The sequence below is a fragment of the Dendrobates tinctorius genome, unplaced genomic scaffold (assembly GCF_039654945.1).
Source record: "Dendrobates tinctorius isolate UK_male_01 unplaced genomic scaffold, ASM3965494v1 ptg000114l, whole genome shotgun sequence".
Taxonomy (NCBI): Eukaryota; Metazoa; Chordata; class Amphibia; order Anura; family Dendrobatidae; genus Dendrobates; species Dendrobates tinctorius.
The window spans coordinates 18,943,555-18,968,384 of NW_027361782.1; positions in this window are offsets into that span (position 1 = coordinate 18,943,555).

Consider the following 24,830-nt stretch of genomic DNA (forward strand, 5'->3'; position numbering starts at 1 on the left):
GTTTATTCTTATTTTTTCGGCTAGGGGCTCTATGGCAAGCACAAATAGAAGGGGGGACAGGGGGCACCCCTGTCTCGTGCCATTGGCAGGGCCGCCATCAGGGCATGACAGGCCTTACATGTGTATGGGGCCCGGTGATTAGGGGGGCCCGACCATGCTGGCAGCCCGATCCGCGCTGGGGCCCCCCTACATTTTATACAGGCTTCTGCAGCTTTATTTTAAATTCAGACTCAGCGCCTGCCGGGCCCCCCGGGCCCCTCGGGCAGGCCCCCCCCCGCACCATGGTCCAGCCAGCGCCGAAATCCCCCCCTGCACAATGGTCCAGCCACAGCTCCGCCCTCACCTGACATCACACACTGCTCTGCTCCTCCACTTCCTCATTCAGTCAGTGTGCCACGTGGGACTGGGAGAGGGAGGGAGCCTCGCCGCTGGAGCACAGCCAGATAACAAGGTAAGAAGAATTTTTTTTTTTTTTTTTGAGAGCGGCTATCCAGGGGGCCTGGGGCAGAATGCTGGATGCTGGGGCAGAATGCTGGGGGCAGAATGCTGGTTGCTGGGGGCAGAATGCTGGGGGCAGAATGCTGGATGCTGGGGCAGAATGCTGGACGCTGGGGGCAGAATGCTGGATGCTGGGGGCAGAATGCTGGATGCTGGGGCAGAATGCTGGACGCTGGGGGCAGAATGCTGGACGCTGGGGGCAGAATGCTGAGGGCAGAATGCTGGATGCTGGGGGCAGAATGCTGGACGCTGGGGGCAGAATGCTGGACGCTGGGGGCAGAATGCTGGGGGCAGAATGCTGGATGCTGGGGGCAGAATGCTGGGGGCAGAATGCTGGATGCTGGGGCAGAATGCTGGACGCTGGGGGCAGAATGCTGGGGGCAGAATGCTGGATGCTGGGGGCAGAATGCTGGACGCTGGGGGCAGAATGCTGGAGGCAGAATGCTGGACGCTGGGGGCAGAATGTGGGGGGCAGAATGCTGGACACTGGGGGCAGAATGCGGGGGGCAGAATGCTGGATGCTGGGGGCAGAATGCGGGGGGCAGAATGCTGGACATGGGGCAGGAATGCTGGGGGCAGAATGGACATGGGGCAGAATGGACGCTGGGGGCAGAATGCTGGACGCTGGGGGCAGAATGCTGGACGCTGGGGCAGAATGCTGGATGCTGGGGGCAGAATGATGGGGGCAGAATGCTGGAAGCTGGGGGCAGAATGCTGGGGGCAGAATGTTGGACACTGGGGGCAGAATTTTGGGGGCAGAATGCTGGACGCTGGGGGCAGAATGCTGGACGCTAGGGGCAGAATGCTGGGAGCAGAATGCTGGACGCTGGGGGCAGAATGCTGGACATGGGGCAGAATGCTGGGGGCAGAATGGACATGGGGCAGAATGCTGGACGCTGGGGGCAGAATAGACATGGGGCAGAATGCTGGACGCTGGGGGCAGAATGCTGGACATGGGGCATAATGCTGGACACAGGGAGCAGAATGGACATGGGGCAGAATGCTGGACGCTGGGGACAGAATGCTGGACGCTGGTGGCAGAATGCTGGATATGAGGGCAGACTGTGAGACGGGGCAGAATGCTGGACATGGGGCAGAAGAATGCTGGACGCTGGGGCAGAATTCTGGACATGGGGCAGAATGCTCGAAGCTGGGGCAGAATGCTGGAGACTGAGGCAGAATGCTGGACGCTGCGGGCAGAATGCTGGACATGGGGGCAGGCTGTGAGCTGGGGCAGAATGTTGGACGCTGCGGGCAGAATGGTGGACGCTGGGGGTAGAATGCAAGAGACTGGGGCAGAATGCTGGACATGGGGGCAGAATGTGACAGTGAGACACAGGAGGGGGCAGAATGTGACAGTGAGACACAGGAGGGGGCAGAATGTGACAGTGAGACACAGGAGGGGGCAGAATGTGACAGTGAGACACAGGAGGGGGCAGAATGTGAGACACCGGGCATGATTGGAGATAGATGGAGCAGGGTCATGGGGCAGGATGGATACGATTTAGACAGATTGGTCAGGAGGGGAGATCATATGGGGCAGAATGGATACTGATGAGGGTGGGATGGGAGAACATATGGCTGAAGCCAAAAATGAGACACACGGGAGTCAGGATGGGGGATATTATTACCATAGGGGCTAATTAAGGGATATTATTACTGCAGTGATGTATTTTATTTTCTTGAGGATACTGTTGTAAATGGGGGGGCGGTCCTGTTACTGTGTAGAGTGATACTATGTCGCCTTTTTTTCTTCATGTGGTGTAATGGAGAAGTTGGGAAAAAATAAGTAATGTGTTCTGCAAGCGGAGCTCTAGATAACTGTGATATTTCCTGCAGAGACAAGTCCTGGCTGGAAGACGTGATGGCGATCTGTGCTGGATGAAAGATGAAAAACAAAGATGAAGGACTTCACCTAGAGACATCACTGGTGAGTTAGTGTGTTACCTGTACACTGACACTATGTACAGAGGTCCTGTGTATAATGTCACCGGTGATCACTGTGTTACCTGTACATTATATACAGAGCTCCTGTGTATAATGTCATTGATCACTATATTACCTGTACACAGACACTGCATACTAAGTACAGATCTTGTGTGTATAATGTCTCTTATGGTCATAGTATTATGTTTTTTTAATTAATGTCAGTATTGTAGTATTCAGTCTTCATGTGGTGGTAATATGTGGTCTGGGCGTGGTGCAGTGGTATTTGTCCCTTGTATATTCTATTATTTGGTCACTTTGTGGTGGTAATTTGCGGTCTGTTCATGGTGCGGTGGTATTTGTTCGTTGTATGTGATATTATTCGGTCACTATGGTAGTAATATGTGGTCTGGTCATGGTATGGCGGTATTTGTTCCTTGTATGTCTTATTATAGGTCACTATGTGGTGGTAATATGTGGTCTGGACATGGTGTAGCAGTATTTGTTCCTTGTATGTGATATTATTGGTCATTTTAAAAAATTGAAAAATAAATAAAAATATACCTAAATTGTATTGCATATTTTAACAAATATTTAATAGGTTACAGTAGAGTAGGGCCTGGCCAAAAGTGTCTACCCTGTTATGGTGGCGACTTAAAACAATATTTTGGCCAAAGCAAAAGCTGCTGGCTATATGTGTGACCTGGTGATGGGAACTGTTAATGTGTGATAGGTGAGAAGTGGAGTTTATCCAAGAGAGCGGTGGGACTGTGGACAGTTCGAGTGGTGGAGGCGGGGCTGGATGGAGCCTGGGCGGAGTCTAAAGGGGGCCCCGAAAATTTTGCCAGTTTGGGGCCCCGAAATTCCTAGTGGCAGCCCTGGCCATTGGTAATGTCGAACGGGTTGGAGAGGAAATTGTTTGCATAAATCCTGGCACTCGGACCTGAGTACAAGGCGAAGACTGTTGATAGAAACTTCTCATCAAAGCCAAATCTAGCGAGAGTTGCTTTTAAGTAAAGCCAATTTAGCCTATCAAACGCCTTCTCGGCGTCCAGTGCCAGAAAAGCAGTTTGGGTTCTCAGGTTTGTTGCTAAATTTATCAGATTCAACACCCTTCTAGTTCCGTCTGAGGCCTGGCGGCCCTCTGTAAAGCCTATTTGATCATCCACCAACAGACGTGGAAGGATGTTTTTTAATCGGTTTGCAATGATCTTTGAGTAGATTTTAATATCGCTATTTATGAGCGATATTGGCCTATAGCTCTGTATGCTCGATAATTGTTGCCTCTAACATCTCCTTTGGGAAGGAACCCCGAGAGGACGCCAGATCAAAGACGGAAGCAAGCTGTGGAGCCAGAACTTTTGAAAAGGATTTATAGTAGTCTCCAGAGAAGCCATCCGGCCCTGGTGATTTTTGGGTCTGCAGTTTCTTGATTACGTCAGCAATTTCTCTCTCTGTAAAGGGGCTATTGACATAACTCAAGTCCAGCTCATCGACTCTTGGTAGATCAATACTCTGTAGAAAAGAATCTACAAAATTCGAGTTAACCACTGGTGTTTGGGGGTCATCTTTCAGGTTATAGAGATTTTTAAAGAATTCTGCAAACGAGTTGACAATGTCCCTAGGGTGAGTTTTGGGGTCACCCGAGGGAGATACTATCTTATTTATTCTTTTAATTCTTTCTCTTTTTAATTTCCTCATCATAAACCTGGTAGGCTTGTTAAGAGACGCATATGATTTGTACCTAGATGCTTTGATGACTGCATCATATTCCTGGTAGATTTCAGATCTCAAACTCTGTCTAAGTCTCAAAATCTCAGCCTGGACGGTCTGGGAAGGAACTTTTAAGTTTGTTTGTTTTTTCTCTAGATCATTAATTTGGGCCTGTAGGTTTGAAATATTTTCCCTATTTCTCTTCTTATGTTTAGAAAGAATTTGCATAAGACACCCCCTCAGGACCGCTTTATGGGCGTTCCAGACCGTGAACTGATCTACTTCACCAGATACGTTTTCCTTGAAGTAGTTTAAGAGAGCATTTTCTATCTCTTGTTTGTAATCTGGTATATATAGTAAAGCTGAGTTAAGCTTCCAGTGGAATGGTTTGTCAGGGGGAGGACCCACAAGGAAGTCAATGAGAACCGGGGTATGATCCGAGATGGACTTCTGCATGAAGCGAATGTCCTTAATTTTGGACAGAGTGAATATGTTAGTAAGTAGAAGATCTATCCTGGATGCTGTCTTATGTACATCTGAAAAGTGGGAATACTCACTTTCCACAAAGAAAAAGGCTGGGGTCATCACATTGGCCACCTACCAATGTGATGACCCCAGCCTTTTTCTTTGTGGAAAGTGACTTGTACATGTGTGGGAAGTTCTTGTGCTGGAAGACCGGGTGTCGATTGGAAGCCAGTTTAACCTCCTGAAGGCATACCAATTCTGCCCGGGTTTGGTTGATCTCCTTCCATACCGCATACCTCTTATTCGGACTGTTGAGCCCCCTAACATTGTACGATAAAATTTTCATCGTTAGAATGCAATATCAAAACAGGAAAGGGAAACAAATAGAACAATGAAATACAGAAAAAAAAAAAAAAAATTACGAACTTGAGAGTTCTCCTGGAGGACTCCAAACTGGTTGGTGTCTCACCTTTGATCGGGGGAAAAACGAGAAAAAAATTAAGTGGCAAGTTCCCACAGTGACAACGATAAACTGTAATTACGGGTACTAATATTCATGTTCAGGAAAAGGAAATAATAGTGACCCCCTAATAAATTCAAACATAAGACAAAGGTCAATCCTAATCCCTATCTCTAAAGGATGGCTCATCCATCAGGAATTTAAGAAACCTCTGACCCTCGTGAGGAGTATAGATGGGGTAGTGTTTATCTTTATACCAGACTAAAAGCTTGGTAGGGAAACCCCATCTATATGACACTCTAAGTTCCCTAAGTTTAGAGGTCAGATCTCTGAAGGAGCTTCTTGCGTCTATAGTCTCTTTGGAAAAGTCTTGGAAAATCTTAAGATCCTTATAAGGCTCAGGGGGTGAACCTCTCTCTCGCAAAGATTTTAAAACCTTCTCCTTGGTTTCAAAGAAATGGACCCTGAGGATAGTGTACCTGGGCTTTTCCTGTGGGACCCCTTTGGGACGTGGGAGGCGGTGTATACGATCGATATTGACTTCTAATTCTGTCAGTTTTTGGCGATAATTTTTTAAACAGATTTTTGGTGTAATCAGAGAGATCTGCCTGGGAGACCGACTCAGGGATACCTCGTATCTTTAAGTTATTTCTCCTGCTTCGGTCTTCCAGATCCGTCAATTTGTTTTTAAGGGAAATAACCTCCTTTTTGAGGAGAGAATTTTCGTTTGAGAGGTAGACTATGTCCTTCTCTGCCTGTACCATCTTTACCTCATATTTCTCAACCTTTTGGCTAAGATTTCTGCAAGTTTCCTGTAGGGCCTTGGCCTGAGTCTCAAACCCTATTTTTAGGGCATCACTGAAGGACTGGAAGAGATCCGCCATGAATCCTTCAGTGGCTTGTTTGTTGGACCCCTTGTATTCCCCCAGGTTAATGGATGGAGGAGGAACCTCAAACAAAGGGAATGGACCTCCATTATCCCTCCTAGGCTTCTGCCTTTCAGGGCTTGTGTTTGGAGTATAGTCAGCTGAGACACTGTCGGTGTCCTCAGATGAGAGACTCCCAGTCTTTCCCTGATCGCCTGGTCCCTTCCTTTTGTTTGATTTGGAAGTGTCCATTTCCTCCATAAGAGTCTCAATTGGAGGGGGGGTTTAATGTTGCCCCCTAAATTTTTATTTTTTTGAGGCATTTCAGGTTGTGTTTTAGATAGTGTTTTGGTCAATGAGCTATTAGTACCTGATCCCCCTTTTGCAACTTTGACAGATGCAGGGTTCTGAGATTTTTTTAGATAAGACATTTTTGGCTTGTCTCCTTTCAGGGGTGACCTAGATTTTATTGGGCTTAACAAATTAGAGATATCATTGTATGATTTAGAGTGTGCCCCAAAATTGTGCCTCGTGACCCTGTGTGGGCTATTGGAAGCTCTGCCCCTACCTGACTGCATCTTGGTTTGCCACAAACCCTTCCCAGACATCAGATCTATGACCCCTTTAAATTATTCAAACAATTTAAGAAAAATGGTAAAAAAGCAAGTTTCCCAAAGGAGTTAACTGAGAGACCCTTAGTGAGCGCGAGTAAAGTCACACAATTCTGCAGTATCAATATCAGCAGCCCACTGTATCTCTGATCCTCAGTTGAAATAAAGGTAATCTTCTGTTATAATTCACTGGTCAGATGGATACCAGGCACTGGGACCACCAGCCATGAACTGCAGACTCTGTTATATTGTATGCCTGCGCCGCTCATATGCTGAAAGCAGCCAGTGAACAATCCCTTGGGACGCTATATGGGGATAAAGAGTGCTTCCCAGATGCCTGTGTCCTTTCCCCAGTACCCCTGTGGTTAAGTCTCTGCTGTGTTGTACAGTTTGTGGGAGTATCTGTGCCTGTCACAGGGGAGACCGCTGACTGAACGCTGCAGGGTCTGTGACGTCAGGTCTGCTCAGTGCTGACAGGCTGGAAGCTGGGAGCGGTCGGATCTACTTCCCATTGAAGTCTATTGTGACTGTGAGCACTAATCAGCAGCCGAATCTAGTGGCCCAAACTCAGATCTGCCTCACCTCTGCTGTCTTCAGAGGCTCCCCCTGTGCTTGTCGCCCCCTGTCCGGTCCTCAATGTGGCTGTGGAACGCTGTTCTTAGCCGTTCTGATGTCTGTTCAATGGGTCCAGTGGTATCCCTCCGCCTCTCTGCTCTGTGACAAGAAAGTAATCCCTGCTGGTGTCCTCTGCTTGTATCCTCGGCGTGTCAGTCCAGAAAGGGTCCAGATCAGCTCCTCTGCCTCTGCTCTCATCGCAATGGCCGTGAAACTTCCTGATTTCGGTGGCACTCAGTCAGAAATCCAGAGGGGAGATTGTGCATAGTTCCGTATCCCTCCACCGCAGCAGTGCCATTATCCTCTACACCCCACCGGCAAAAAGCATTGCAGTCAGTTAGAATCAAGTTGTGCCTTACCGGGAGGATTCCAAATAAAGTCCTTATTGTCCTTATTACTGGCGAAGAGCCACCAGATCAGTCCTGGCTTATATACAGCCCACAGTAGCACTCCAGTCACTTCCAGGAAGGCAAATGGTGGGAGGGTGATGTCCCTCTGTTTCTCCTACACCACTACTCTCCCAAACTTTTAAAAGTTCATATCTTCGGTCTCCTTTGGTCCAGGGTCCTATTTTTAGGCTCAGAATGTGCACCAGAGTTTCAGGAATAGAATAGGGTCCAGTATGGGTTGTTTTTGTTAACCCTTTGCACGCTTTTTTGTTGCTTTAGTGTGTGACTGTGGGAGCTTAGAGCTCTTGCCTCCTACATGCTCAGAGCCCAGGCCACGCTTTAACATATGCCATTATTTAAACCTTCCTAAGTGGGCTGCCCACCCCCCCAATGGCTGGGGTTAACACCTGGTGCACCCAGGCAAGTGCCGTAGCTCTGAACAGGTGGATGGGCCACTGATGGCCGATGGCACTGGCACAGGGCCCCTCATAGTACAATACAGTGTCTCTGATGGTGGGGGAGCCCACTCACTGTCAGACACACCAGCGTACTATGATGGGCCCTGTGCCAGTTCCGTCGACCACGAGTGTGCCCCCCCCTGCTTGGTCATAGCTACAGCACTTGCAAGTTGCAATATTTACTTCTCCCTGCTCCACTGCTGTGTAATCTGGGCAGTTAAATTCTTCACAGGGACGGCCATTAGAAATTTGGTGTATTGATCAATGATGGTTAAGATGTAGCTATGCCCTGTCCTGCTGGCCTCTACCTTCAGATGATCAATGGCTACCATTTATAATGGATGTCAACTTACAAGCAGATGCAGTGGTGCTTTATGATCACCTTTCACAGTTGTGACAGTCACAGACGTATGACATTCCTGCCACCATTTTTCAATGTCTCCTCTCATGCCAATCTAATAGAATCGCCTACAGCCTGTGGCTTCTGTCTTTGGCACTCCAAAATGACCAGACACATCATGATAGGCAGTGAGGACCATGTGTACATCTCTTCCTGTGATCTGAGTTTGATGGAGACGAGTAACGGTGATGTGATCCACGCTACTGCGATAAAGCAATCCTTTCTTCACAAAGAACCGTTTTCGCTGTCTCCACAGACACAGTAATTGAGGGTCTGCATCGCCTCTGCAACATCTACCGGGAGGTTTTCCCACAATGAGTAATTCCCAAATTTCTGATAACACTCAAATTTCCGTCTGTACTTGTATCCATGTAGTTTCCAGTAGCGGAGAGTCTGAACTGGCTTACTGAGATTGAAATATATACGAAGATTTAAAAGTACCACAACACTGTATACTGTTGTATGCTTCGACTACCTTTCCCTTTTTCTACTTGTTAAATTCTGGTGTAATACATACTGAGCCTGTGAGTGTCTGTGTCTGACTCCGGAAGTATAGACGGAAATTTACAATTAACCCTAGACTGGATACACCTGGTATGTGCTGATACAGTACCTTTGTTCCAAATTTTGTATTACGATATCATCCATAGTGAGTGAGCGTGTGTGGTTTACGCCTTCTATATATACTGTGAATCGGAGATACCAATTTTTACCCTATACTCAATACAGCTTGTATCTTGTTATACAGTACCTTTGCTCAACATTTAGTATTATGGTCAAATCCATACTGAGTAAGCATCTGAGACTGACTATGGAACTATGTATACGGAGATTTAAATTGTACCCTACAATATATATATACTTGCTATCTTGTTATCCAGTACCTTTTTTTCAACATTTTTTATTATGGTCAAACCCAGACTGAGTGAGCGTCTGAGGGTGACTCCGGAAATATATACAGAGATTTCAAATTTGGCCAACACTGTATACAGCTGTACGCTTGTGTTACATTACCCATTTAGAGCTTTTCATATTCTTGTGTAATCCATACTGGGCCTGAGAGCATTTGTGTCTGCCTCCTGAAATGTATACGGAGATTAAGAATGTTTACACTATACTATATATACCTTGTATCTGGTAATACTGTACCCTTTTTCACCTTTTTATTTTATTGGGTAATCCATACTGAGCCTGTGAGCATCTGTGTATGTCTCATGAAATATATACGGAAATTTACTGTTATCCCTAGACTGTATAGAGCTGTACGCTTCTGATACAGTACCATATATATGCTGTTATTTTGGGTCAATTTTCTAAAACATGAGGAAGTATGGTGGAAGAGGATGCGGACGTGGGCATGGGGGACCACCTGGTACTGGTGATGGTGGTGGTGTATCTGCTGGTAGTGCCAAAAACACAATAGCAGCTAAGGCAGGAGGTGTTGAGCCTGCATCATGGTGTAGCTTTCGAAGGCCTGTAAGGCTCCGTTTTCTGAGAGTAGGTAGACTGCTTTTAAAGCCGGAGCATCAGGAACTGATTTTGGCTTACATTGCTGAAACAGCCTCCAGCTCTATCGCCTCCTCTTCTGAAGTTTAAAAAAATGCAAGCACTGAGTCGTAAGTGCAGGCTTCTGGTCAGGAGCAACCACTTTCCTTGTGTCCTTCACCCACACCAAAAGTGAAGGATGTGGAAGCACACACTTCAGATTATTCCATGGAGCTCTTTTCACATACCATGCCTGGGTTAATTAAAAGTGAGGCACATCATATACTGGAGCATTCAAAATGGGGGACATCTGACACTGGAGCATCATCCATGAGGCCCATCATATACTGGAGCATTCTAAATGGGGCAGATCAGACACTTGAGCAGCATCTATGGGGCCCATCATATACTGGAGCATTCCAAATGGGGGACATCAGACACTGGAGCAGCATCTATGCGGCACATGATACACTGGAGCATTAGAAATGTGGCCCATTATATATGGAGCATTATTAGGGCCCATAAGACACTGGAGCATCATCTATGAGGCCCATCATATACTGGAGCATTCCAAATGGGGAACATCAGACACTGGAGCAGCATTTACGGGGCCCTTTATACACTGGAGCATTACAAATGGAGCCCATTGTATAGTGAGCTTTATTAGGACCCATCATACACTGGAGCATCATCCATGAGGCCCATCATATACTGGAGCATTACAGATTGGGGACATCAGACACTGGAGCAGCATTTACTGGGCCCATTATACACTGGAGCATTAGAAATGGAGGCCATTATATGTGGAGCATTATTTGGGCCCATAAAACACTGGAGCATCGTCCGTGGGACCATCATATACTGTAGCATTATGTGGAGCTCATCATATACTGTGTGGAACATTATATGTGGCCAATTATTCTGTATGGAGAAATATATGGGGCTCATTATTCTGTATGGCGCACAATGTGGCAGCCATAATACTGTATGGAGTAATATACTGTCCTTTTTTTGAGCTATTGTACAATTTAAAATAGATCAGTCATGTCATGTAAGCAGTGAAGTATTTGTCATTGTACTATACCTATATTTCTGTGCCATATCGGAGCATCATGAGTTGTAGTATGTGTTAAAGGGGTGCACTGACACTCTTTGGCCCAGGGCACACGAATACCTGGAGCCAGCCCTACAACCCCACAACTTTAGCCAAATAACCCCCTGTTTTCAATGTGTAACGATTATTATGAAGTAAATTAAGGTTGACAAGCTTCAGTAATAAGAATTGATGTTTTTGGCATTGAAATGGGCACTGTAGGTGTGTTTACTGTCCTCCACTCCCTGCCGACTTTGCTTCCCCATTGACTTGCATTGGGTTTCGTGTTTCAGTCGGCCCCTGACTTTTCCCTATAGTTGGTCGATTTCGTTTGACCCAACTTTTGAGAAAGTCGGGTTTCATGAAACCCGACTCGACCTTAAAAAAGGCAAAGTCGCTCATTTCTAGTAACTACCATATCTGTTATTATGATTGTATCCTGTAATTATAAGGAACATTGATGGGTGATTTATATCTTAATAAGAAGAAAAATGCAAAGCCGATATATGGTTTATCAGATTATTAAAGCCCTTTAAAATATCACACAATGCATACCTGCCACTGGTCGACCTATTTAATTGGGGGGAGCCTCTTACCATAATTTTAGCTGTATTGGTACCTTAATAATAAGCTTGCACTAATTAAGGAGACTGTAACAACTCTGCTGGCATCACTGCATGGCCTCCCATTCCCCACTCACCAACTTGCTCACTGCTCCAGGCCATGCTGTGAATTCTATTTACTGCCAGCTCCATGCCTTGTCTCCTGTCTGCTGTGTTCATGTTTCCTGACTGTGTGTATAGGGGGGCGGCGCCTGAACTCTCTGCTTCTTATGGAGTCAGGTTGCACATTGCTAATGTGTCCCTGACCAATTACCTAGAGCCCTCTGCTATTTAGGGCTGACACAACCATTGAACCTTGCCTGAGCAATGTCTAAACTCTGTTAGTATCTTGCTACTGAGCCTGCCAGGTCCTTTCCTGTGCTTTTCCTTCTCTGGAGGATTTTCCCCTTGCCTTGCTTGGTACTTTCTGTCTGCCCTCCAGGAGGCAGAATATCCTGGTCTCTGTGCCTTGTCCTAGCCCTGTCTCTGTACTTAGCCTAGTACTTCTCTGTCCTCCATCCCGGAGGCAGAATATCCTGGTCCCGGTGCCATTACTCTTTGTCTTGTCTTGGTCCAGCCTTTCTTTGTATCTGTCTCCTTAGTCCTATACCTTGTCTCACACCTATACCTTGTCTGAACTCTGTCCTACCTCTGTCTGTCAGTCTCCTTGTCTGTGGTTCCTTTCCCTGCTGTGTCTTTCCTTGCGGTTACGCTCTATTCTGCCTGTGCTCTGCCTCTGCTGCTGCAGAACCTCTTGCTGCAGCTTCTCTCCACAGACCTTGTGGTTCAGCTTTGCTCCGCTCCTGCTGCTGCAGAACCTCTTGCTGCAGCTTCTCTCCACAAACCTTGTGGTTCAGCTTTGCTCTGTTGCAGAACCTCTTGCTGCGGCTCTGCCTACTCCACACTCCTGCGGCTCTGCCTACTCTGCACTCCTGCGGCTCTGCCTACTCCACACTCCTGCGGCTCCGCCTATTCCACTCATTCCTGCCTGTATCCGTACATGCACCCACTGTGTGAACAGGTCCAAACCTGTTCCTTTATATACCACTCCGGCCTGCCCAGTGTCTTTCCCATGCCAGCCCGCCCCATGACTCTCCCGTGCCTGCTTGTCAGTGTCTCAAAGCCGTGCCAGTTTGCCAGTGTCCCAAGCCATGCCCGCTTGCCAGTGTCTCAAGCCATGCCAGCCTGCCCTGTTTCTCAAGCCGTGCCAGCCTGCCCTATGTCTCAAGCCGGCACTGTGTCTCAGCCATGCCTTCCTGGGTACCAGCCGTGCTTGCCGTGCCTACCTGCCTGCCTGTCAGTCGCACCTGTCCAAGTGCCTTGTCCCCGAGTGTGTTCAGCAGCCACAGCCAGACACCACCCTGGAGTGGCACCTGGCAGCTACCTGCCGCACAAGCATAACCTCACAATCAGAGGCTCCAGCGAAGACCGAGGAGCTGTCATAGTCACGCCCCTTCCAGTGTAGTCTGGTATGTGGCACAGTGGGGCCACAACCCCCCGGCTCGCGCCAACCTGCCAAGGCGCGAGCGTGACAGAAACTTGTCCCTGCCTGTTGCAGGGGTTGACACCCTAATATGAGAAAAACAATGGCACTCCAGCTTAATGTTACCCAGAAGCAGGGACCTCCATTGATCCAATGGAGGGTCCTACTTTGAACCACTGTAGAGAATTGGTTATCTTTCTCTCTCATCTAACAAGTGTGAGGCTATGTGCACACGTTCAGAAATGCTGCGGAAATTTTCGCAACTCCTGCAGGGGGTAAAACGCATGCAGAATTCGCATGCATTTTCCCGCTAAACACAAGCATTTTGCAAGAGTATTTAGCTTGCAGAATGCTTGCGCTTTCCAAGCAATTTCTAGCATCGCTTGGAAAGGTGATTGACAGGTTAGTCACACATAGTGCTTGACAAGTGTGACCAACTTTTTACAAGATAGGATGTTAAAAATAATTTTAAAAAATGGTTATTCTCACCTTCCGATGGCACTCCCTGCATCTTCCGGTCCCAGTGATGCTTTGCGCGAAGGACTTTTGTGACATCATGCTCGCGAGAGAGCGACGTCATCTCAGGTGATTCGCGCAAAGCATCACTGGAAATGGAAGTTGCTGGCAGCGTGGCGGACAGGCGGGAAGGCTCCGGCGGCCGTCGTAAGGTGAGAATATCAGTATTTTTTATTTTTATTCTATTTTTTACAGGAATATGGTACCCAGGGCATGGAGGAGAGTCTCCTCTCCTCCAGACTCTGGTTACCATCCGCACATGAAGCGCTTACTTTACACATGGTGGGCATAGCAACAGGTGTAAAATGTGCATTTCAATGCAATCCTAAGGTGGCAGAATTGCCATGATTCCGCACAAAGAATGAGCATGCTGCGTATTTTTCCTCTATGCGATTCCGCAGCGGAAAAATCCGCAGCATTAGCACAGAAATGCAGAATCCCATAGGATTGTATGGGATGTGTTTTCTTAGCGTTTTTGCAGAGGAAAAATGCAGCGAAAATGCTAAAAAAAAGTAACGTGTGCACACACCCTAAGGCTATGTACCCACGTTGCATACAGTTGATGCTGTGGAAATTTCCGCAGCATTTCCGCAACTCATACGTTTTTCCCTCAGAAAACAAACATTTTTCACTCGATTTTTGCATGCGGAATTCAAGTGCATTCCAAGCGATTTGAAGCATCGCTTGGAATGTGATTGACAGGTTTGTCACACTTGTCAAACATAGTGTTTGACTAGTGTGACCAACTTTTTACTATTGAGACTGCCTATGCAGCATCAATATTAACCCCTTCGCACCCGAGCCTGTTTTTGCCTTCGTGACCGGGCCAATTTTTTCAATTCTGACCAGTGTCACTTTATGAGGTCATAACTCTTGAACGCTTCTACGGATCCTGCTGATTCTGACATTGTTTTCTCGTGATATATTGTACTTCATGACAGTGGTAAAATTTCTTTGCTATGACTTGCGTTTATTTGTTAAAAATATGCAAATTTGGTGAAAATTTTGAAAATGTTGCAATTTTCAAATTTTTAATTTTTATGCCCTTAGATCAGAGAGTTATATCACACAAAATAGTTAATACATAATATTTCCCACATGTCTACTTTACATCTGCACAATTTTGGAATCAAAATTTTTTTTTGTTAGGAAGTTATAAGAGTTAAAAGTTGACCAGCGATTTCTCACTTTTACAACAAAATTTGCAAAACCATTTTTTTTAGGGACCACCTCACACTTGAAGTGAGTTTGGGGGGTCAATATGACAGAAAATACCCAAAAGTGACACCATTCTAAAAACTGCACCCCTCAAGGTACTCAAAACCACATTCAAGAAGTTTATTAACCCTTCAGGTGCTTCACAGGAATGAATGGAATGTGGAGGGAAAAATAAATATTTCCTTTTCTTTCACAAAAATTTTCCTTTAGACTTTTTTTCTTTACTTTCGCAAGGGTAACAGAAGAAAATGGTCTATACATTTTGCTTTTCAATTTCTCCTGAGCATGCCGATACCCCATATGTGAGAGAATAATACTGTTTGGGCGCACAGCAGAGATTAAAAGGGAAGGAGCACCACTTGACTTTTGGAATGCAAAATTGGCTGGAATCGATAGCGGACACCATGTTGCATTTGGAGAGCCCCTGACATGCCTAAACAGTGGAAAACCCCAATAAGTGACCCCATTTTGGAAACTAGACCCCTTAGGGAACTTATCTAGATGTGTATTGAGCACCTTGAACCCACAGGTGCTTCACAGAAGTTTATAACATAGAGCCGTGGAAATAAAAAAAGCAACATTTTTCACAAATAAATTGTTTTAGCTTCATATTTTGCATTTTCATAAGGGTAACAGGAGAAATTGCTCCATACAATTTGTTGAGTAATTTCTCCTGAGCATGCCGATACCCCATATGTGGGAGAATAATACTGTTTGGGCGCATGGCAGGGCTTGAAAGGGAAGGAGCACCACTTGACTTTTGGAATGCAAAATTACCTGGAATCGATAGCGGACACCATGTTGCTTTTGGAGAGCCCCTGACATGCCTAAATAGTGGAAACCCCCAACAAGTGACCCCATTTTGGAAACTAGACCCCTTAGGGAACTTATCTAGATGTGTATTGAGCACCTTGAACCCACAGGTGCTTCACAGAAGTTTATAACATAGAGCCATGGAAATAAAAAAAGCAACATTTTTCACAAATAAATTGTTTTAGCTTCATATTTTGGATTTTCATAAGGGTAACAGGAGAAATTGCTCCATACAATTTGTTGAGTAATTTCTCCTGAGCATGCCGATACCCCATATGTGGGAGAATAATACTGTTTGGGCGCATGGCAGGGCTTGAAAGGAAAGGAGCACCACTTGACTTTTGGAATGCAAAATTACCTGGAATCGATAGCGGACACCATGTTGCGTTTGGAGAGCCCCTGACATGCCTAAATAGTGGAAACCCCCAACAAGTGACCCCATTTTGGAAACTAGACCCCTTAGGGAACTTATCTAGATGTGTATTGAGCACCTTGAACCCACAGGTGCTTCACAGAAGTTTATAACATAGAGCCATGGAAATAAAAAAAAGCAACATTTTTCACAAATAAATTGTTTTAGCTTCATATTTTGCATTTTCATAAGGGTAACAGGAGAAATTGCTCCATACAATTTGTTTAGAAATTTCTCCTGAGCACGCCGATACCCCATATGTGGGAGACTAATACTGTTTGGGCGCATGGCAGGGCTTGAAAGGGAAGGAGCACCACTTGACTTTTGGAATGCAAAATTACCTGGAATCGATAGCGGACACCATGTTGCGTTTGGAGAGCCCCTGACATGCCTAAATAGTGGAAACCCCCAACAAGTGACCCAATTTTGGAAACTAGACCCCTTAGGGAACTTATCTAGATGTGTATTGAGCACCTTGAGCCCACAGGTGCTTCACAGAAGTTTATAACATAGAGCCGTGGAAATAAAAAAAAGCAACATTTTTCACATATAAATTGTTTTAGCTTCATATTTTGCATTTTTATAAGGGTAACAGGAGAAATTGCTCCACACAATTTGTTGAGCAATTTCTCCTGAGCATGCCGATACCCCATATGTGGGAGAATACTACTGTTTGGGCGCATGGCAGAGCTTGGAAGGGGAGGAGTGCCATATTGGAGAGCAGATTTTGCTGGAATTGTTTGTGGGTGACCTGTCACATTGTCAGAGCCCTTGACGTGCCTAAACAGTGGAAACCCCCAATAAGTGACCCCATTTTGGAAACTAGACCCCCCCATGGAACTTATCTAGATGCGTAGTGGGCACTTTGAATGCCCAAGTGCTACACAGAAGTTAATAACGAAGAGCCGTGAAAATAAAAAAAATCATATTTTTTCCACAAAAAATTACCTTTTCGCCCTCAATTTTTTTTCCAAAGGGTAACCAGAGAAATTAGACCCCAACAGTTGTTGTGCAATTTGTCATGAGTATGATGACACCCCATATGTGGGGATAAACCACTGTTTGGGCGCATGTCAGAGCTTGGAAGGGAAGGAGCGCCATATTGGAGTTCAGATTTTGCTGGAATGTTTTGAGGATGTCATGTCACATTGTCAGAGCCCCTGAGGTGCCAGAACAGCATAAGCCCCCAAAAGTGACTGCATTGAATGTCAAAAAAGTTTAAAAACGTGGTTCTGTATGGAAGATTTTAAAGCAGTCATGGAGGCATAAGGCTGGCAATGATGGGCATTGTGGGCAATAATAGCGGGTATCATGCCTCATTCCTCTCTTGGAACATACACGACATCTTCTCTGGGGGGTTCTTTCTTGTTTCAGTTGCTGGAATGAGTGCAATAAAATGTCGCTCAGTGAGTCTTCTAACATCTTCAGATTCTAAAGGATTGGCGTGGACAAAATTTTCAAAAACAAGATGTTCAATGACCTTTTCCTGATAATCAAGGAAAGTATCTGTATTTCCGGCTTTTCTGTACAACACAAAGGAATTATATGTGGCCACCTGAAACAAATAAATGACTAACTTCTTATACCAGGTATATGATTTTCTTGATACCTGGTATGGCTGTAGAACCTGATCTGCAAGGTCCACACCCCCCATATATTTGTTGTAGTCAATGACAGACACAGGTTTTGGAGTAGTGGATCCCTGATGGTCTGCAATGGCCTTTGTGGCATCTGTGTGGATCGAGCTCAGGATAAAAATATCTTTTTTATCCTTATACTTAAGGGCAAGCAGCTCTCCATTGCGTAAAGCCCCTGACTGCCCCTTTCGGAACTTTTCATTGACCAACGATTGTGGAAACCCCTGACGGTTTTTGCGAATGGTCCCACAAGCCCCTATGTTATGGTCAACCAGACTTTTAAATAGGGGTATGCTGGTGTAGTAGTTGTCAACATACAGATTATAGCCTTTTTGTAAAAATGGAGTTATCAGCTCCCAAACAATTTTTCCAGATGTCCCCAGATAAGTAGGGCATCCTGGTGGGTTTAGTTGGCTATCTTTCCCCTCATAAATGAGAAAAGCAGCTGTGTATCCGGTTGAACTCTCGCACATTTTATAGAGCTTTATTCTGAACCTTGCTCTCTTAGAAGGAATAAATTGCTTGAGGTGCAGTCTTCCTTTGAATTTTACAAGGGACTCATCAATGGAAATGTTTTCTGTTGGGGTGTAGAGCCTCAAGAACTTTTCTGTTAAGTCTTTGATGATGGGTCTGATTTTGAATAGTCTGTCATGTTCTGAGGCATCTCTGGGCAGGGATTGACTATTGTCGTTAAAATGCCAAAACCTCATGAGCATTTCATAACGGGTCCTAGGAAGAACTGCAGAAAACATAGGGGTGGCTTGAACAGGGCGGTTGGACCAATAGGACCGAATGCTCGTTTTTTTACAAGCCCCATAGCGAAAGTAAGTCCTAAAAATGTTTTCATTTCTAAGACATTAGTTGGTGTCCATAAATTTGACCTAGCATAATAGGATCGTGGATTCTGGCTGATGAATTGGGACGCATATAAATTTGTTTGTAGGACAATATGCTCTAGCAAGCTATCTGTCATAAACAAATTAAAAAAATTAATTGGTCCAAAATTTTCCACCTCCACATTTATACCAGGAATGGCATTAAAATTAGGGATGAATGGAGTAGCCGAATCCGAAGCCTCCCATCTGGGAAATGCTACATCAAGAGGCAAAGCCCCTTGGACATTGACGTGCGCCAATTCACGAGCACTAGGGACAGCGCTAGTACTGGGCATTGTTCCCTGAGTTGGAGACGTTTCTCCAGAAGCGCTATTTGTCCTTCTTGTTGTACTGGTCCTTGTGTGTGAAGATGGACCAGAATCACTGCACATTTCTGCGCTATCACTGTCGCTGCTACTAAAGCCCTCGAAATCCACATCGCCATCTGACACTGCGCTTTCTTCACTGTCAGAACATAACAGTGCATAAGCTTCCTCTGTACTATAATACGGACAGGCCATTTTATTAGTTTTTATTTTTTTTCCAGAAATAGAAAACTCTGAGGTGACGTGACTGACTGATGTGACGTTACTGACTGACGTGACGTGACTGACGTGACGTGACTGACGTGACTGACTGACGTGACTGACGTGACGTGACTGACGTGACGTGACTGACTGACGTGACGTGACGTGACTGACTGAAGTGTCGTGACTGACGTGACGTGACTGACTGACGTGTCGTGACTGACGTGTCATGACTGACGTGACGTGACTGACTGACGTGACGTGACTGACGTGACGTGACTGACGTGACGTGACTGACGTGACGTGACTGACGTGACGTGACGTGACTGACGTGACGTGACTAAAGTATAGGAGTAACCCCGGCACACTAATAACATGAAAGTAAAGTCTTCTCAACGACAGTCTTTCATTGTTGTGATTTTATTGATTGTGAAAAAAAAGGGTGGTGTTACAATCCAAAAAAGGGTGGTGTTACAATCCAAAGTTTCAGCTCTACATCTCGAGCTTTCATCAGGGATATGACTAGATCCTTGGTTTTGAGGTGTGTGTATAAGTGGTATAGGTTTGCCTTTGTATTCCAGCTGCTGGAACGGTACCTATAGTAACCACGATGTGTAGGGTCAGCACGTGACTCCCGTCCTTGTGTCCTAAATCTAGTCAGGTGTGGAGGAGGCCAGAAGTCACACCTGACTAGATTTAGGACACAAGGAGGGGAGTCACGTGCCGACCCTACAAATCGTGGTTACTATAGGTACCGTTCCAGCAGCTGGATTACAAAGGCAAACCTATACCACTTATACACACACCTCAAAACCAAGGATCTAGTCATATCCCTGATGAAAGCTCGAGATGTAGAGCTGAAACGTTGGATTGTAACACCACCCTTTTTTGGATAGTAACACCACCCTTTTTTTTCACAATCAATAAAATCACAACAATTAAAGACTGTCGTTGAGAAGACTTTACTTTCATGTTATTAGTGTGCCGGGGTTACTCCTATACTTTAGTCTTGTTTTTTCCCAGAGCACCTAAGTTGGGGATTGAGCCTGTCATATCTACTTTATATTTGACGTGACGTGACTGACTGACGAGACTGACTGACGTGACGTGACTGACTGACGTGTCGTGACTGACGTGTCGTGACTGACGTGATGTGACTGACGTGACGTGACTGACTGACGTCACGTGACTGACTGGCGTCACCCTAACTCCTAACAGTATCCCTAACTGTTACTAGCCCTAACCTGCCTTATCTGGGTTTTTTATTGTTTTTTTCACTTTATAGCACAATTGCTGCCTGGCACAGCTGTTGCCAGCAGCACTTGTAACGCTGTTTCTTCTCAAATCTCTCACTGACAGGAGCTCTGAGGAGAAACAGCATTTTTATAAGGCAGATCGCTGGGAAAGTTTGTTGCTACAACAAACTTTTCCCAGCGAGCTCTCTCATTGGCTGCTGTGATCTGACGTCATCAGGACCTGAACCAATCAGGTCTCGATGAGGTCAGGGGTCCCAGCATGCATTGTGCGCTGGGATCCCTGCATTATAAGGTACGTGGGGGTCCCGGGGGGGCACAAAACCGCCGACAGTAGATAAACGTTGGCGCTGCACAAAGCCCAGCAAGCGCCAACGTTTATCTACTGTGGGCGGTCGGGAAGAGGTTAAAAGATAGAATGTTAAAAATAATAGTAAGAAAAAAATCGTGATATTCTCACCTTCCGGTGTCCCTCGCAGCATCCCCAGGCCTCAGCGATGCTACCTTTCCTAGCGATACCTTGCGACTAAGACCTTTGATGACGTAGCGGTCTCGCGATACTGTAGCGGTCTCGCCAGACCGCTACGTCACCACAGGTCCTTGCCGCAAGGCAATACTGGGAACGGGAGATGGTGGGAGCATCGGTAAGGCTGCGCGGAATGCCGGAAGGTGATTACAACCCGATTTTTTATTTTAATTCTTTTTTTACAGGTATATGGTACCCAGGGCCTGGAGGATAGTCTTCTCTCCTCCGGACCATGGGTACCATCCGCACATGATCCGCTCACTTTGCGCATGGTGGGCATAGCCACATGCGGAAAGTAAGCGGATCAATGCATTCCTATGGGTGCGGAATCGCAGTGATTCCGCAAAAATAATGAGCCTGATGCGTTTTTTGCCCTATGCAATTCCGCCACGGAAAAAAACGCAGCATTAACACAGCATATGCATGGGGTGCGTTCTGTATGTGTTTTCGCAGCGTTTTCGCAGTGAAAAACACAGCAAAAATGCATACAATCCGCAACGTGGGTACACAGCCTAAGTGTAGAGAAAGTTTGATATTTTATGATAACCTCATCAGAGACTGGACAGTGGGTTAAAATTACATGGCTTCGGAATATGCTGGTGGTCGCAACGACTCGAACTCCAACTGATAAACGTTTCATGATTTGTCCCATTTACCAGAGATTAAAAAACACTTTTAGTAAATAGTATCACCTTTATTTATAGCTGATACAATGTTTCTTCTCATAGGAAGTCTAGATCCCTGTCTTTAACCTTTCTATGCGCAGCTCCCTCATCCTGGAGAATCGATTGATGTTCATGTTACAGAATCAAACTCTCCAGACAAATCTCTGCTTTCTCAACTTTACCTGTGACCCTGAGCTACTCAGATTTGAAACCTTTGTCAGCTCTTACAAGTCTTGAGTTTTTCATGCTTGACAGCTCACTTTCTGCTGATCCACCAAAATGCCTTCATAGTCATAACCTCTGTGAGCTGAAGGGAGATTCACACATGAAAGTTTCTGCCTCCAATTATTGATATTACCTTAATTACAAATATTAGTGATATTATTTATTTAATAATGTGGGGTAGTGGATAGTTATTCTTTGTAATACTTTATCCTCAGTCTTTGGCAAATCGACAGGAAAGTAAAGGCGTTAAACAGGAAAGAGCACAACTGAGTTGGACAACATTTTATTTTCCAATTACAAGGGTTCTAGTGCTAGGCAGGCTTGTGGATGTTCGTGTCCTTTGGGTTTGGCTGAACATTAAAAAAAGTTTGGTTCAAGTAACCAAAAGTACCCGGACCCTGTGGGCTGTTATTTTTAGGTTGGGAAAAGCCAATATCCATTCTGTGAATAACAGGTCCAGCTCTCTGCTTTAGCTTTACTAGTTATCAAAAATAAGGGGGACCTCACGTCATGTTTCAAAATATTTATTTAAATAATTACAAAAAAACAACGCTTGAGGACCCCACTATTTTTATAACTAGCCGAGATAAAGCTGAAAGCTTTGGGATGCAGCCCACATCTGCCTTCTTTATCAAAACCATAGTCAAATATAATAAACACAGACACAGAGAAAAGTAATTTAATTGAAATAAAAGCACAATCTTCTTTATTTTAAATAGAAACTCCCTGACTTTCTTTTACCCATTTATTAAAAATAAATTAAAATAAAAAAGTAAAGTTATACTCACCTGTCCACTGTTGATGCATTGTCATGTCCCACAACGATCCAGATGGTTTGTTGAGTAGACACATCAGTGATGTGACCTATCTAAACACCAGCGTGCTCACACTGAGTAGAGTGGGAGAACATGGCTGTGTGTGACCAGCAATGACTTCATTAAGATTATAGCCAGTAACAAGCAGAGCTTCTCACACTCTGGACAGTATGTTCCAGCTGGTATGGAGAGCAGTCGCATCAATGATTTGACTGCTCACTGTTATGAATGGGTCACCAAGGAGGATAGCAGGAACAGGCTAAGCCACCAGAAAACCAGAGAGGTTGGTAACTAAGCGAATTGCAGACCCCTGATCCTATCCACACAACTTGCAGTAGCCGTGGAGCATACCTACGATGCCCTAGATGCCTCGGCACAGCCGGAGAGCTAACTAAGCCTAAAGCAAGAAAGGTGAAATCTAAGTTGCCCCGGAGCAGACCCCAAAAGGAATAGATAGCCCCCAAACTTATATTGTTGGTGAGACAAGATGAAACACAAATGCAGGCAGAAAAATAGACTGAGCAAATGATGGGGCCCAAACTGACTAGATAGGAAAGGAAAGGAAACTGTCTGCAATCAGGCAAAAACCCTAAAAAATCCAACACATCTGATGTACAAAAAAACACTGAAGTCACACGACTTCGCCCCCACTATATCAGCACTCCGGTATGAACTGGAAGCAAAGCAAAAGAGACCAATATAACAGGGGACTGAACAAACTGACACAGGCTGTAACATATGGAGCAGTGGTCCAGCACAGCCCCCAGAGGAGCAAGCTGAACCCGCACATCAAGCAGAGAGAGACAAAACCAGATCAGATGCAAAGGATTAGCAAATGAACCACTTAGCTGAACAATGCAGGATCAGGGCAGGAGACATCAGACCTCAGAATGCACAGGAAAGCAATCACCAGCAGGGATTGAAGGAAGTCTGCAGACTTATATACTCCGATCAGTAACCCCAGATCTCCAATCGTCATCATCATCATCAGGTGGCAAACCTCTGTCAATCTGGCCAGCTCCACTACCTCCAGTAACCCCCAGAGGGAGCAGGGGGAGCTTCGGCTCAGAAGTCTGAGCCATGGAATTCACAACAGCTCTCCAAACCATCAGCATCATTGTGGCACATGGCCATTAATGTATTATTGGCTAAAAGTGAGTATAGCTTTGCTTTTTTATTTTTGCTGAATAAATGTGCAAAAGAGGATTGGCGAGTGTTTATTTCAAATAAAGGACTTTACTCTGTCTGCTTCTTTATTAAGTTTGACTACGAGGTTAGTAATTGTGGTGTCTGATAGACGCCTCTCCATTACTAACACCTGGGCTTGATGTTAGCTGACTTTACAAAGCTGACATCAACACCAATACTGTTACCTCACTTGCCACCACACCAGGACTGCAGCCTTTTAACAAGCTTTGTTTGGGCTGCAGAACCCAAACAGTTACACAACTTCCTTGAGAGGTCCATGTTCTGGATCCGTGCATGGATACTATGTGTTTGGAACAGACCCCGAACATTACCATTCGAGTTTGCCCATCCCTAAAGGTAACATGAGGATTCCCTACATTGTAGTTTGGATCCTCCACCTTCTGCAGCCATGAAAATTACAATGTTATTTTTTTTTTTTTTTTTTTTTTACTGACTTATGTTTTTCATGCAGAGAATTTAATGAAGGTGAAATTAATCAGTGGCTACAAAAATCATAAGAGGACCAAGAGAAATAAATACTCAATCATCATGATATCAGACCATGTGCCAACGCCAACCAGTGCTAGAAATGCCAGCAAAGTGTGAAGTAGAGCCCAGTGCCGAAGTAGGGGCCTAGGAAGCCAATGGAAGACTGGAACGGTGCTGCGGTCGCAGAGACGATGAGGGGGTGGTAGAATATTACATTTTATTGTGCTTTTATTAGTGATGAGTAAGCATGCTCGCCACTACTCAGTACTTGCCCAAGCATCTCACTGCTCGAGATGCGCGGAGCTCGCTGAATATTTCCAGGGTTCCTCGGCGGGAGCTCCGGTCCCCACCCTGCATGTTTGCACTGAGAAACATGTGATGGTGTCTCCGCGGCTTCTGTTTTGCATGTTTTGCATATTTCCCATAAGGGATGGGGGCAGTGCTCTAGAATCACTGCGTTGAGAAACACGTGATGGTGTCTCCGCAGTGTTGGATGTTGATCTCCATGAGTTCATTCATCCTCATTTTCGCAGTCTTTTACTAGGCATTGCTCCTACCAGCCAGTTTCCTACTCCACACTGATGAGGGGCAATACCCCGAAACAGCT